This window comes from Dipodomys ordii, unplaced genomic scaffold (genome assembly GCF_000151885.1).
Source record: "Dipodomys ordii isolate 6190 unplaced genomic scaffold, Dord_2.0 Scaffold30, whole genome shotgun sequence".
Lineage (NCBI taxonomy): Eukaryota > Metazoa > Chordata > Mammalia > Rodentia > Heteromyidae > Dipodomys > Dipodomys ordii.
This window is the reverse complement of record NW_012267246.1, coordinates 10192742-10209046: the sequence shown is the minus strand read 5'-3', so window position 1 is coordinate 10209046 and position 16305 is coordinate 10192742. Positions and strand designations below refer to the sequence as shown.

Genomic DNA, 16305 nt, shown 5'->3' with positions numbered 1-16305 from the left:
AGAGCTGAGGGACAGCGCCCAGGCCCAGAGTTCAAGCCCCATGACCGACAAAAAAAAAAAGTTTTGTTTTTGTGTTTTTGTTTTTTGTCGGTCATAGGGCTTGAACTCTGAGCTTGGGCTGTTTTTTTCTTTCTGTCTTGTTTATCTATCATTGGGAAGATAAGAGGGGACACAGAAATGGAAGGTCAAATGGTGAAGAAAGGCAGCAGTGGTCTTCAATAGATACTATGTTGAAAATGAACTATACAACTTGGTGTGTGGGATGGTGTGTGGGAGAGAGCAAGGGAAGGGGTGACATTGTTCAAAAAAATGTACTCATCACCTGACACGTAACTAACTCCTCTGTATACCACCTTTATAATAACAACCTTTGTTAACGGAAAACTTTTAATTGTTTAAAGTAAAGGCACAAGTAAACATTTCAGGTTACCATACAATGTTATAATAAAAAATTACAACAGTAAAATTAAATACATTATAACCCCATATCTCTGTAGTATATACAATGTGTTCTATCATCTTCTTTGGAGTGGAAAGAAAGGATGTGATATGAAAGTACAGATTCTAAGTAGGATCTGCTCTACTTTTAACTAGAGATTTTAATTTCAGTAGAATTAAGACCTTTTTAAAAACTTAAGTTTTGTTAAGATAGAGCAGTAAGAACGTTCAAGCTACAACTCCAGTCTGAATAAGTAAACCGCTAATTTTACAGAATAAAAGCTGTCAATGTCAAGTACTATACAATAATAAAGCTGATCAATAAAAAGCTTTACCAACACATTATTCAAAGTACTTTCTTTAAATCTGAAGATCACAATGCATTATGTAAATGGCAAGTGAAGAACCAAATGATTCTTTATGGTATCAAAAATAATACACTTCATTATTTTCCAGCAAACGCACTAGCTGGGGAGTAACATGCTATATCATGTTCTGAGCCAAAAGAAGTTTTTCTAGACATAGTCTGATGTCTCTCTTAGTCAGCAAGCACAGAATGTCTACTGCCTAGCAAAAAGAGAAAAGAAAAATAAAGACCCAGTAGGTTAGATATTTATGTGAATTTTGTATAACAATTTTTTTTTGAAAAGCCAGGTGCCAGTAGCTCACGCCTGTAATACTAGCTACTCAAGAGGCTGAGATCTGAGGACTGCAGTTCAAAGCCAGCCTGGGCAGGAAAGTCTGTGAGACTCATCTCCAACAAGCCACCAGAAAAACAGAAGTGGTGCTGTGGCTTAAGTGTTAAGAGCACTCGCCTTGAGCTGAAGAGCTCAGGGACAGCGCCCAGGCCAAGTTCAAGCCCCATGACTAATCAAAAGGAAAAAAAAATACAAAACCCACACTTGTCTTTAGAACCACAGTTAGGAAAATAAGGCAAGTTACAGACTAGGGAAAAATATTCACAAGAAATATCTGATAAAGTCCTCTGAGCCAGAATAGAAATGGGTTCTTACAAGTCATGATAAAACAATTAGACAATTAGGAAAACAGCCAAATCCTTCCGTCACCATAGGGGAATGCAGATCAAAGTCACAATGAGATGCCTGTATGCCCAGTATAAAAACGAAAATGAAAGGGCAGGGAAGTAGAGGGCTGACATGGGAGCCATTCCATAAAGGATCAGAAAAGGGCACACTCCATAGCATGGAAGCAGCTGGGCAGTTTCTTACAGCGCCAAAGGTTCAGTGACCACTTCATCCACTAGTCTCACTCCTAGTTATTTTCCCAAAGAGAAGAAAAATGACCACAAGAAAGCATGCACCCAAATTTGTGTAGGAGCTTTACTCAACATGCCCGCACACTGGCAACAGCCACACATCTATCCACCAAGACGACTGGATAAACCGAGTCTCATAGATGCATGATGGGAAACTTCTCATAATAAAAAGGAACCAAATATTGATACATGCAGTACAGGCTACACAGGAATTAACCTCACAAACATGGCAGACAAAAGTAACACACAGACACCCATATGCATACACATACTATCACTACATGAGAATAGGGCCAAACAGATGCACAGGGGAATGCGGAGCCAGGCAGTGGCCTCTCTCTGTGGAGATGGAAACGTTTCTCACTGGGACTGCGTGTGCTTATACAGGTATACGTATTTTTCTAAATTCAAACTGAATAATGAAAGTGAATTTATTTATATTCAATTATACTTTATTTTAAGGATTAGATATAAAGTGAAAACCTAGAGTGAACTGTTCAGTAACAGAAAATTGGCCAGATAAATTAGGGTACAACTTCCTGGGACAGGTGATCCTGTCTATTCTCTCTCATAACTTCACTAAAACAACAGTAAAATTCAGGTTTTTACTTGCTTTTAAAATGAATTAATAAGTCTAATTTGCATAGTTAGAGGACACAGAGAGCCAACTCACTAATCTTAGCTACTTAGGAGGCTGAGAACTGAGGATCAAGGTTCAAAGCCAGCCTGGGCAGGAAAGTCCATGAGACTTTTATCTCCAATTAGCCAGCAAAAAGCCAGAAGTGGAACTGTGGCTCAAGTGGTAGAACACTAGTCTTGAACACAAAAGCTCGACAATAGTACCCAGGCCTTGAGTTCTAGCACAATAATAAAAATAACAATTCAGAAGCTGAAACCCTAGGCCACAGTACCTCAGTGTGTGACTGTATTTGATGCTGGAATTGTTAGACAGACAGTATTCTGGCCATTCTTTTTTGGCAGTAGTATGTTAAAAGCAGAGCTTCATGCTTACTAAGCTGAAGCTCTTCCACCTGAGCCCTACTCTTTGTCCTCTGGCTATTTTAAAGATACGGTCTCACTTTTTGCCTGGGCCTGTCTGGACTACAATCCTATTTATGTTGACAGGCACCTGACTATTGGTTCCAATGGGGTCTTGTGTACTTTCTGTTCACAGCAATTTTCCATTTCTGTCTCCCAAGCAGCTAGGATTACACGTGTGCCCCCACCATTAAAAATAAATAAAAACCCACTGAAGTGTTCACAGATGAGTTGTACCCTCTGCAATTTGATTCAAAATAACGTAGTGTGTATACTGGCGCAGGACTGGTAATAAGGGAATGGCTATCTTGGAAAGATACTTGAAAATGTTCATAATTTTGTCTTAAAGAATAAACCTCTAATGACAGAAATCTAAGGCTGGAAGAGAGATGGAAGAATGGCTGGAGACCGAGCCCCTGCTGCAACACGTGTGTTCAGCCCAGCAGGAGCAGAAGCGCCACCAAAGCGGTTCAGTGTCTCAAGGCAGACGTGGACTCCCGGTGTGGGCTCCAAAGGCATGGGCATCCTCACTCCTGCATGACTGCCAGCGGCAGCCCACCGGGCCTCTCCTGGGCTTTCATCCACGCATTGCTACAGCTTATCTTGTTCCTGGCACCTCTAGCTTCGGGAATTTCCACTGTACCTCTGACTTTACTCTCACACACTGCCCTGTCAGGGAAGCCTAGAGGGCTTGCACACTGTCGGGTCTCCCGCCTCCTTGGAAAGCAGGGTGGAAGCCTCCACAGCCTCACAAGGTTTAGATTCTAAGTGCCTGCAAACCAGCATTGGATGAGGACCTCAGGGGCTGCCACTGGGGTGAGCGGTAGCCAGCCCGCTTTGGCCCATCAAGGTGAAATAAGTTCTGGGGAAACATCTTCCTACATGAGAGCAGAGCACCTGGAGGAGCTCTGTTCTCAGGGCATCCTTTCAAGTGAGTGTTCACCTTCATAGAGCCAGCGAGGGTGGGTCTGGCTGATTCCTGGGGCAGTCTCCAGCCATCTTTCCTACCATCCCAGTGCAAAAATGCTTCTTTTTAGTGACACTAATCTTTTCAACATTCACACTTGGCCCCACCTTTGTCAGCCTCTCCCCACCTTGGGCAAAGGTCAAGGTTTTCCGACTTCTCTGCTTTTTACTCACTGTTTGAATGCCAGGGCAGCCTTGAACTCCCCTGCCCCAATATTATGAACTCATCATGTTTAAGTCTAGCCTCTCACAAAGTTTTGGGGCATGGACAAAATGCACACAGTTTTTTTTTTTTTTGTTCCAAGATGGAACACAAATGGTTTCTAGTCAAATTCCCAAATAGAGTCCTTGTTCCATCTGAAATATGAGTGTGGTCTTTAAAAAAAAATTGCCAGTCCTGGGGCTTGAACTCAGGGCCTAGGCACTGTCCCTGAGCTTTTTTGTTCAAGGCTAGTGCTCTACCCCTTGAGCCACAGCACCACTTCCAGCTTTTTCTGCTTGTGTGGTACTGAGGAAATCAAACCCAGGGCTTCATGCATGCTAGGTGAGCACTCTACCACTAAGTCACCTTCCTAGCCCTGAGTACAGTCTTTTCTGTCTGCATTATTGAGTATTCAGGGTCATCTATTAAGCTCTGTTTATAATATTCTAGGGCTTCTATAGCCCATGCCCCAACTTTTCTCAAATTTCTCACACAAACCAGTTCCAAACACTTGTGAACTACATAGTGAGAGGCCTGCAGTGTGTCTGCTTCCTTCCACGTGAGCAAAATGACCACAATCCAACCTCAGTAAATCTATTTGGCTGCTCCTCAACTTGATAATGAGCCACCCACCCCTCATGTGTGGCTGGGACTTAAGGGTAGTTATACATCTGAGGAGGATGTTAAGTTCAGACCAGTTTTGTTAGATCTGTGTTGGGAAGAACAATGTTTCTTTTTTTTGTCGGTCGTGGGGTTTGAACTCTGGACTTGGGCGCTGTCCCTCAGCTCTTCAGCTCAAGGAGAGTGCTCTACCGCTTGAGCCACAGCACCACTTCCAGTTTTCTAGTGGTTTATTGGAGATAAGTCTCACAGACTTTCCTGCCCGGGTGGCTTTGAACTGCGATCCTCAGATCTCAGCCGCCTGAGTAGCTAGGATTACAGGTGTGAGCCACCAGCACCCGGCTTGTCTGTCTTAAATGATTGGTGTTGTCATGGCTAAGCTGGTAGGGTAATTTTTGGTTATATGGCCTCTTTCTGACTCAACAACTCCAATGCTGGGGTTACAGCCACAATACCTAGCTTCTACAGCACAGTGGAACTGAGCAACTGCCCAGGCCCGGCTGAACAGAAGATGGATCAGAACTCCTGTTGCTACCTGGTGATTCTAGGGATTAAGAACAGTAACTCTGTGGCTCCTGAAGAAGCAGCAACCACTGCAACTCCAGCAGCTGTCACTCACTGTCACTTGAAGCTGTCACCATGAAGTGAGGCTGTCTGAACACCCCACAGATGTCCAGGAAAACTTACCCATCTAGCCGAATGTTCACAAGCAATCCCAATTCGTTATCCCTGAGGAGACTTTATTTCAGCCCTGGAAACGCCCGCAGCTTTCATGACTGCTGATCTCACCAAGGTTCTGCTTCAGAGGACTCTGCTTTTTACCTCAGCACCAGGCACCCTGCATTGGAGCCTTTGTCCCACCTATGACAGCTTCAGAGGACCCTGCCTGAGGCTGCTGGACCTCACACAGCAGTCCCAGATCCCGTGGGGCAGAGCACCTCCTCCTCCTGACAGCAAGCATACATGCTGACCGACCGGCTGAGCCAGCCTGCCGGCCTCACGCTCCTTGTGTCTGGGCTGGTTGCACCGGGAGCACGTGACAGACTCCTGCATGCCCAGCAGCAGTCGCTAGAGGGCGACTGGAGAGTGGCCTGGAGCAGAGCCCTGGAGACCACAGAGGAGGGCCTGGAGGTGCTGAGATGACTAGAGAGGCAGACTTGAGAAGGTAACCAGGCTGTGGCTAAAGGCTGCAGTGGCTCAGAGTGAGGCCCTGGCAGCAAGGCTCCGAGTTGTCACTTGCTGCTGGGCTCCCACACAGCTCAGAGCAATAAGCTTTTGGTTGGAGGCCAGACGCATTGAGTCTCTGACATCTGAGGCCTAGAGCTCCAAGCATCTGCCATTGAAAGGTTCAGGACTGGAGGGAGCTGCCATTTGCTTATGGTAACACAGCCAAAGAACGCTCAGCAAGCAGGATGGCTCCCTCTGCTAGGTGTCTCCTCTTGACCCTGTCTGTGTCTACGCTTACAAACGTGTCTTGTTCTCTCCTCTACCTGTCCCTGCAGAAGTTTTGTGCCGTCTTCTCTCTGTAGGAAGCCTGGGCTGACTTTATCTTCTGCCTGTTCTTCAGTCTCACAGAAGGCTTCTCAGCCAGGGCACTGATGACAGCCCAGTGCACAGATGGCTAGTGGCTCTACAGCTGCTGCTCCAGGATGGCCTGGGATTCACTGCGGCTGGGGCCGCTTCTGCCCGGGAGAGGCACACAGCCAATTGGTCTCTGCTTTGATCTTCCCACTAACTTAATTAGCCTTCATTGGATTTTGTCTAATTTAGAAACAACATCCAATGTATCCAGGTTACTCGACTCTGTTTTCAGTGTTTCTGGCACACAAACAAACTAACACAGTGTCAGTTATGGATCGAAACCGATTAACAGGGGCCAGTGAACATCTTACAGGTTAAGAGTTATCCTGTTCTGGCATTTATCCTTAGTAACGGCTCTGTATGACCTTCCTGTGTTATCATCTGGGCTAGACGTGTTTCCCTGGGTTGTTAATAATGAAGTGTCTAGAATTAAATCAACAGCCCACGGAAGGAATATGTGCCTTGCTCCCTCCACATCTTTGCAATGATCTTTAAAAATTAGGTTACGCTGATAGGATTCATTTTTCCATGCAGCTGTCATTCATTTTTATCCAATGCTTAGATTTCCTTGCGAATTAATATTCTGGTGATATACATTTTCATATATCCCTCCCTCACACCATGACCATCTAATTAACTGAGAATTCTCTACCCAGGTTCATCTAGCCTAACTTTGGGTGGCAATATGTAACATCATTAATCATGTTCAGAGTTAAGGAGATAGGAGTTCATTGCTTGTGACAGATGGCAAAGGTTAAGTCTGAAGCATTAAATAGAAATATATCTAAGGACATTAGCAAATACAGGACAGTCTACATGAACAGAAGAGGGTTCGTTTTCCAAAGGCCGTCTAAGCTAGAGCGGCCTCTGGGCTCTCAACGATTATCATCTCTCCTTCAGACTTAAGGAAAGAAAGGGTTGTTTTCTTTTGGATTTTCTTTTGGTTCTGTCTTGTTTTCAAGACAGGGTCTTGCTATGTAGTCCAGGATGGCCTTAAATTCATGGTCCTCCTGTCCCAGCCTCCCAAGTGTGGGGTTTACAGGCATGCATCATGTCCACTGAGGAAAGAGATTTCTAAAGGGAAGTGTTTTTTGCTACCTCTTCTTACACACATTTCTAACACCAAATGTGTTAGAATACACAGTTCTTAAGTGGACAACTGAATGCCTTATATTACTCAATTCTGACACTTTCTGGAGAAGATTCAGGAGTGAGTCCCAAGAGAATTCTCATTTCAGATCCCAACTGCACACACATGAGCTGCGCTTCTGACCAATCCATTATACAAAAGGAGTTCCTGTGAGCCTCTCCTCTGCTTCACTGGATTGGCTGCACAGCACACAAAACCCAGAGCAACATTTTACTTAACAAGGTATAGCACAAGTATGTAGAAGAGGCTCAAGGCCTCTTGGTCTCTCTGGGGGTGCTACCTCCAGGCACCCCATGCGGTGAGCAGTAAGGCAGCTCTCTGATTCCTATCTTTTTCGGTTTTATGGAGACTTTATTACAGAGGCATGATGGATTCTATTTTTGATCATCAGTAATTAGCGCCCCTTTCTGCCCCTCTCCCTGCCTTGATGGAGGTACAGGATAACACCCTCTAATCACATGGCAGCTACCCTGGCAACAAGATGCCATCCTGAGGTTGTACAGGCAAACATCTGTTATGTCAGAACAAAAGATGCTCCCTTAGCCAGACACTCCAGTTCAGGAGGTCATCAATATTACTTTCAGGAAATATATATTAATTATATAAATTAATATAATTTAATATATAAATATAATACATAATTAGACTATATAAATATAATTAAATATAAATTAATTATATAAGTTAATATACTTTCAGGTATATTAAGAGTTCTGCATCAAGGACTGGGAATGTGGCTTAGTGGTGCATGAAGCCCTGGGTTCGATTCCTCAGTACCACATAAAGAGAAAAGGCCAGAAGTGGCACTGTGGCTCAAGTGGTAGAGTGCTAGCCTTGAACAAAAGAGTTCTGTTTCAGGAATTAGAGTCAAAGATTAAATATAGAATCAAAGAATCTAGAAACTCAAGTTGGCTTTCAACTTGCTATGCAGTCCAGGATGGTGTCAAACTCAAGATCACCCTAAGCACTGGGAATACAGGCATGTACTACCACATCTGGCCTTGATTTCTGTATGTTTCTTTTGTTTCCTGATACTTTCCTAAATTCATTTTATTTATTTTTTGGTCGGTTGTGGGGCTTGAACTCTGGGCCTGGGTGCTGTCACAGCTCTTCAGCTCAAGGCAAGTACTCTACCGTTTGAGCCACAGCACCACTTCCGGTTTTCTGGTGGTTTATTGGAGATAAGAGTCTCATGGCTTTTCCTGCCCAGGCTGGGTTTGAACTGCAATCCTCAGATCTCAGCCTTTTGAGTAGCTAGGATTACAGGCATGAGCCACTGGCACTTGGCTGTTAATTATTTCTAATAGTATTTTGGTGTAGTCCTTAGGTTTTTCTAAGTATAGAAGAGCATCATCTGCAAACAGGAACAATTGCTCTGGCTAAAATTTAGTACCATATTAAATAAAAGTAATGAATGTTGATACCCATGTCTCATTCCTGATCTTAGAAGAAATACTTTCATATTTTTTCCGTTTGGTATGATGTTCGTTGTGGTCCTGTCACATATATAGTCCTACACTTAATAGTTAGACTTCATCATGAAGAGATGGCAAATTTTACCAAATTTTTTCAAGCATATTTTAAGATCATAAAATGTTTATTCCTCATTGAATAAAAATAAAATCTCATTCATCATTGAACTATGTTGCATCCCTGAAATAAAACCAATTGGATCGTGGAGAATTGCCTTTTGATATGCTATTGAATGTGATAGTATTTTGTTAAGAACTTATATATATTCTTCAGGGATCTTAGTCTGTAGTTTTCATGACAGTAGTGGTGGTCTTACAGAAAGTGTTTGCAAGGATTCTCTCCTTTTCAAGTCTATGGGATAGTTTAGATAATCTGTCATTAGTTCTTTACAGTTTGGTAAAATTTAGCAGTGAAGACATTTAATTTTGTTTAGTTTAGTTTTTCCTCTCATAGTGGTAACTGGGCTTTGATCTCAGGGCTGCAGGCTTGCTAGACAAGACTCCACAGGGTGAGGGTTGTGGCACCAAGTCCCACAGCTCAGTGGCTTACTGTTGTTGTGAGACTTATTACTGGTTCAATCTCATTCATTAGCTGCTATTGGTCTAGTTATGCAAGTGTTTTGTTTGTTTTCTTAATCCTTTAGGCCAGTTTTGGTATCATGTGTCCAGAACTGTGTCTTATTTCTTCTAGGTTTCCTAACTTGTTAGCTATATAAGGTTTTTGTTGTTGCTGCTTTCAGAATAATGTCTAATGATCATTTGTCCTGAAGGCAGGAGTGTGGTCAGTGCTTGGGCCAGATGGGGGGGGGGGACAGGATGAGCCTTGGCAATGCCCATCCAGAGCAGGGCCATAGCCAGAGCTGGGCAAAGTTCCTCTCTGGGCCCCCCTGACTGTGGGCACCTAGGAACAGGCTAATGGCTGGAATGATGGAGCTGCTCACAGGCCTCCGTGTGCTCCTGTGGGCCAGGCAGCAGTGGGAACTACCTGCCAGCAGTAGGTGCCTGAGGGCAGCCCAGCGGGGGGGGGGGGGAGGCGGGCTCCACCTGGGAACCTGCATTCAGCCCCAGCACAGGGTGAAGTCCTCATGTGATGGCAGGCCAGGCCCCGGGAGGCCAGCCTCCCTTACAGGGAAAAGGCCACCATCTTGGTTTCTAGGGTGACCTTCTCTTTTCCTCCATACTACAATACCTGTCCTCTACAATGCAGGGTAACCAGAAGGTTTAGGAGGGTTCACGAAGCTACTCCTGACAATATGGTCCTAAAGATGGGAATACCAGGGTTTCCAACCCCAAGACTAGTCCACATCCTGGCGAGAACACTTCTTGAGATAGTTCCCGCTGAGGGCACTCTGGGCTTCATGAGAGATGTGAGATCCCGCATCAATGCAAGAAAGATTACTTATGCAAGTGGCTGCAAGCCTGGGAGCAGTGAAAAGTTTCAGTAACACAGAATGCCAGCCCCCTTGCTGAGAGACTTTACCACAGCTTTCTGCTACTCCTCCCCTTACAAAGGGGAGTCTCTCCCTTGGCTAGCTGTGGAGCTGGGGTAGCAGGTGCCAGGATATTATTTGGTACTATGCTGCTGTCCTAGGCATCAGAATGTAATAAAATCCTAGGTCTTTTCTTGCTTATTTCCAGTGTTCTCCCCTGGTCACTCACCCTAAAATGCAGCCCAGCAGCTGTTGCTCCTGCTCTTCTTGGTGGGCGGGAGGAGTGACAGGCACCTCTGTTCTGCCATCTTGCCACTCGGTCAGATCATCTTGACAACCTAAGAGCAAGTAAAAAGTCCTTAAGCAGAGCCCCCAAAAATATGAAATATAAAAATTGTAAAGATATCTCTTTAACTTCTGTTCTGTTGGGTGCCAGTGATTCATGCCTGTAATCCTAGCTACTCAGGAGCTGAGATCTGAGGATCATGGTTCAAACCCAGCCCAGGCAGGAAAGTCCATGAAACTATTATCTCCAATTAACCACCAGAAAACTGGAAGTGGTGCTGTGGCTCAAGGTGGAAGAGTTAGCACTAGCCTTGAGCAAAAGAGCTCAGGGACATGGGGCTGGGAAGGTGGCTCAGGGGTAGAGTGTTTGCCTTGCATGCACAAGGCCCTGGGTTCGATTCCTCAGAATCACATAAGCAGAAAAAGCTGGAAGTGACACAGTGGTAGAGGGCTAGTCTTGAGCTGAAGAGCTGAGGGACAGTGCCCAGGCCCTGAGTTCAAGCCTCAGGACTGACAAAAAAAGAAAAACAGCAACAACAAAAAAAGAACCTCTAAAACTTCTGTTCCTTATATGAAAAAGCAAGCAACAGGGAGAAAAATATTCCCAACACATATAACCAACAAATGACTTGGGGCCACAAGACTATATATACAAGAAGTGTGACAAATGGATAGTAAGTGAAAAAATCAAAATAAAAATGGGCAAAATATTTGAACAGAAACTTCTAAAGGAAAATGTACAGTCAATAACATCCAAAAAGGAATTCAACAACATTAAGCTTTATGAAAAAAAAAAGTGACAAGCAACTTCACATGTGCCAGAATGGCTAAATTTTTTTTTAATGAATACCAAATATTAAAAAGATAGATAAGTGGATCTCTGTTATGGTTTGAATCAGAAATGTTTCCTCCAAGTTCCTATGTCAAGGTCCTGGTTGCCAGCTGATGGAGCATTAGGGAAGTGATGGACCATGATGGCTCTCTCGCTTTCCAGTAGATTAGCCCACTGATGGGTTCATAACTTAATGGTGCTGTTTGGAGGAGGTGGGGACTGTGAGGGCGGGCCTCATTAGAGGAAGCTGATAGCATGACTTTGAAGAGTCTTGTTTCTGGCTTCTCCCTTGATCTATTTCCTGGCTACCATAAGGTAAGGAGGTCTGCTCCATCACGCCCTTCCACCTCACACAGCCCAGAACTGGAGCCAGGGACTGAAACTGAAACTGTGAGCCAAATCCATCTTTCTTCCTCACTTTTCTTAGGTATTTTGTCACAGCAATAGAAAGCCTATAAACACTCTTATATATTTGCTTTGGGGCACATAAAATGACGCACCCTTTGGAAAAGCCTGGCATTTAAACACACACCTACCTATCCTGTGATTCAGTGCCTCTACTCCTTGATCTATTTCTACAAGAGAAATGAAAGCACATGGCCACAGAAGGACTCCTATGAGTTAAGCAATCTAGGTTTTAGTTACGATATTGACCCTACAACTGTAAAAGGAATCGATACCACAGACTTTATCAAAATTTAATTTTGTTTCTTTAAAAGGCATTAACAGGGGCTGGGAATGTGGCTTAGTGGTAGAGTGCTTGTCTAGCATGCACGAAGCCCCAGGTTTGATTCCTCAGTACCACATAACTAGAAAAAGCCAGAAGTGGTGCTGTGGCTCAAGTGATAGAGTGCTAGCCTTGAGCAAAAGAAACTCAGGAACAGTGTCCAGGCCCTGAGTTCATGTCTCAGAACTGGCAAAAAAAAAAAAAAAAGGCATTAACAAAAAAGTTAAGCCAGAGCTGGGCTCAGGTGGCTCATGCCTGTAATCCTAGCCACTCAGGAGGCTGAAATCTGAGGATCACAGTTCAAAGCCAGCCTGGGCAGAAAAGTCCCTATGAGACTCTATCTCCAATTAACTATTCAAAAACTGGATGTGGAGCTGTGGCTCAAAGTGGTACAACGCCCAGGCCTTGAGTTCAAAACCTGAGACCAACAACAACAAAAAAAGTTAAGCTACAACACTGGAGAAAACATTTACAAATCATATACCTGGTAGTTTAGATATATATACACATTCTCTCTCTACATATGTACATACATTATATATATATATATATATATACACACACACACACACACACATACATGTAATGATAATGACAACCCAAATTAAAAATCAGCAAAAGGCTTAACTAGGTATTTCATACAAAAACATAATATGCATGGCAGATAAAAACAAGGAAAGGTGCTTGACAGCCCTGGTCACTGGGGAATGCAAATTCAACCTGATTTGTGATACCATGGCCTTCTCATTGGAATGGCTAATCTAAAGACAGCTGGCAGTGTTATGTGTTGGGAGAATGTGGAGAAATCAAAGGCCTCACACACTGTTGCAGGGACTCTGGCACTGCAAGGCCACTTTTGGAAAACAGGTTGGTATTTCTTAAGAAGTCAAACATAATCCTGACATTCTTGCAAACTTAGAACAACATTATGATTGGTAGAGCAATACTACTCATGAAGCCAGAAGCAATTTGCATGCCTATGAGCTGGTGAATGAAAAGTACCCCACATGCACAACCTGACTTATGGTAATGGACACACACACATACATATATATAAACTTCAAAATCACAAAATTATGAACTTAAATAGGCGGATTTATAGCATATAAACTATATGTCAATAGTTTTTTTTTAAAAAAAGACTCATACAAGAATTGTTTGTAACATCTGTATTCATGAGAGCTAAACTTGCCAACAACACAAATGGTCAGAGGAGAATGGGTAAATGATGATATATTCAAAGAATGACATATTAGGGGCTGGGAAGGTGGCTCAGTGGTAGAGTGCTTGCCTTGCATGCCTGAGGCCCTGGGTTCGATTCCTCAGCACCACATAAGCAAACAGAAAAAAGCCGGAAGTGGCGCTGTGGCTCAAGTGGTAGAGTGCTAGCCTTGAGCTGAAGAGCTGAGGGACAGCGTCCAGGCCCAGAGTTCAAGCCCCACGACTGGACCCCCCCCACCAAAAAAAAAATGACATATTAGTTACTAGTAAAAACTACTGAAACATGCCATGCCAGGCATGAATCTCAGAAACAGGCCGAAAAGAGGAAGACACTTCATTCTTCTATGTATTTGCATTCTACTTATAGAAAGCTCCAGAATAGGCAGAGCTTGCTTATGGTGCTAGAAATCAGACCCCAGCTCTCTCTGTGGCAGGGAGACTGACAGCACAGAGACAGGAGAGAACTCTCTGCAGTGTAAACTCAGTACTTCCTTTCTGTGTGTCATTCTTTGTGTGCCTCAATGCAATTATAAATGCCTAAAACGTCCTCGCTTCATGAAATTTACTACAACACAAACCCAAAATCAGCGAGCCTCACATTTAGAAGGTATGTGTGTCTGCTGTCTGTGTGACTACTTGGTCACCTTAACATGTAATAGTGATTTAACACTCAGTTTTAAATGTTTTAATAAGGCTATGTGGCATATACAAAACATTTCACACATATATTATGAAACATAAATTCACCTATTCTTTATATATTCATTTACTCATTCCTACCAAAGTATTTTTGAAGGATCAAAAATGTGTCCAGGTGTTCAAGTTCAAATCCCACCTAAACCAGATACAGTAGTAACAGAGTAAATGATATATAGAGACAGAATCCGAGGATACCTTCCAGAATAAAAGTCTAGTTAAATGTAAGGACAGGAAAAAAGCATCAGATAACCTAACAGTCTCAGACTTCAGAAGCAAAAATAAGTGGTGCCAATCAGGTCCTGGGATACTTGTCTGGGTAAGTCATGTCCGGCCCATCCCTGAAGGGGCTGCTGCCTGCTTAGTAGCACCTGCTATGGCTCAGCCGAGGAAGAGAGGTCAGCACCGCCGCACACAGCTGGCCCTCTCTCTGTTCCTTTTCTTTCCCTTGGAGTGACACCTCAGAGGGGGCCCACGGCAGGCCTGCAGGCGTGGTGAGGAAGAAGGAAATCTGTCTCCCACACTACTAGGCCTGGTAGGGTACTTTCTATATGCACGAGATATTTTGAAGAGCATGTAAAATGTGTGTCTTTTTTGCTTGTGTTGTGCCAGTTCTGGGGCTTGAACTCGGGGCATAGGCATTGTCCCTGACCTTTGGTGCTCAAGGCTAGTAGCTTTACCTCTTGAACCATGGCTCCACCTCTGGCTTTTTTGGTGCTTAATTAGAGGTAAGAGACTCATGAACTTCCCTACCAAGGCTGGCTTTGAACTGTGTCCCTCAGATCCAGCCTCCTGAGTAGCTAGTATTACAGACATGAACCACTAGACTTTGTCTGTGTCATTTGACCTCATATTGACTTTCCAAAAATTCATCACAAGGAAGTAATCAGAGGTAAAGAAAGGAACCACTGTGGGAACAGCCCACTCAGTGAAGTCTAACACCCTTTCCCACAGAGCAATCCAAACAAAGCACGCCTAACAACAGGAAAGTAGTCAAATGATACAATACAGTCAGTACATGGAATGCTTCCTTGTTGCTTTAAGAGAAAAGCTCCCAGGAAAAAATTAAACAGGAGAACACTGCCAACTATAATGTTTGATGATAGCAGCAAGATAAAGCCATGTGTGGCAGAGCTTGTCACAGCAGACAGGGTATGATTCCCTCAGAGTGTGCTGATTGTTGAATCAGGGTCAAGGACAGAAGACTGTTATCAGAGTCATGATATGGGGGGAGGGGAGGCTGAAAATGAGTGGGTCACATGGTGTTGGCCCAGTACCTGCTGAGCAGTAAAACCACCTATGTACACCTATACTGTGAGTGTGTGCACCTGCCAAGCCAGGTGGAAAGGTTGTGACCTTGTGTACCAATTCTCCTCATACCTCAAGGTGGATGTCATTAAAAAAGGATTTTTTTTTTTTTTGGTGGATCAGGGGGCTTGAACTCTGGGCCTAGGCGCTGTCCCTTAGCTCTTCAGCTCAAGGTGAGCACTCTACCACTAGAGCCACAGCACCACTTCCGGTTTTCTGAGTGGTTTATTGGAGATAAGAGTCTCACAGAGTTTCCTGCCTGGGCTGGCTTTGAATGGTGATCCTCAGATCTTAGCCTCCTGAGTAGCTGGGATTACAGGCATGAGCCACTGGCGCCTGGCTAAAAAAGGGATCTGAATTCAATATGGCAAGGCGGCCTGAGAGTCTGCACACTAGGAAAAATAGCAACTTCGCTGCTGGCTCACACGAGAAAAGCAAGGTGCCACAGTGGCAGACCAAGCTGCCTGAGCGGACTCTCTCTCACTGCTGAGACTATGGGTGCTTATTTACTTCTCATATTTGTCGTTATTGTATTACTTTTGTAATCAGAAAAGAACTATCCTTTACAACCTTTGATTTAGTAGTTAGTCTACATATATCCTTCAAAACCTTAGACTTGGGTAATTATTCTTATGGTGTGGAGTAGGCGAATTATAGGGATCCAGCTCAACTATGAGAACCAAACATTTATCACATTCAACTTTGTAACACTTAAAAAAACCACCTTGTCCTCTAATTTTATTTAACTATTTTCTTACTCTAATTGTCTGCAGTGCTAGGAATAGAACCCTAACAAGGCTCTACCATTGTGTTGCCATCCTGGCTTGCTAATATTAAGAGAATGGCAAAAAAAAAAAAAAACCCAAACAAACAAAAAAACCCATGAGACTTTTTTGTGTGTGTTTTGGTCGTGGGGCTTGAACTCTGAGCCTGGGAACTGTCCTTGAGCTTTTTAGCTCAAGGTAAGCACCCTACCACTTGAGCCACAGTGTCAACTTCTTGTTTTCTGGTGGTTTATTGGAGTTAAGAGTCTAATAAACTAATCAGAAAAGGCCAGAAGTG

General features: G+C 43.7%; 1 protein-coding gene across 1 annotated transcript in view; it reads right to left on the bottom strand.

Moving 5' to 3' along the window:
- Window positions 1-16305, bottom strand: part of Gpr160 (G protein-coupled receptor 160) — a 29022-nt gene that overhangs the window by 6199 nt on the left and 6518 nt on the right. Inside the window, exon 3 of the mRNA XM_013016167.1 lies at window positions 10404-10512. The gene's annotated coding sequence lies outside the window, so the exon portion shown is untranslated. The remainder of the gene's footprint in view (window positions 1-10403; window positions 10513-16305) is intronic.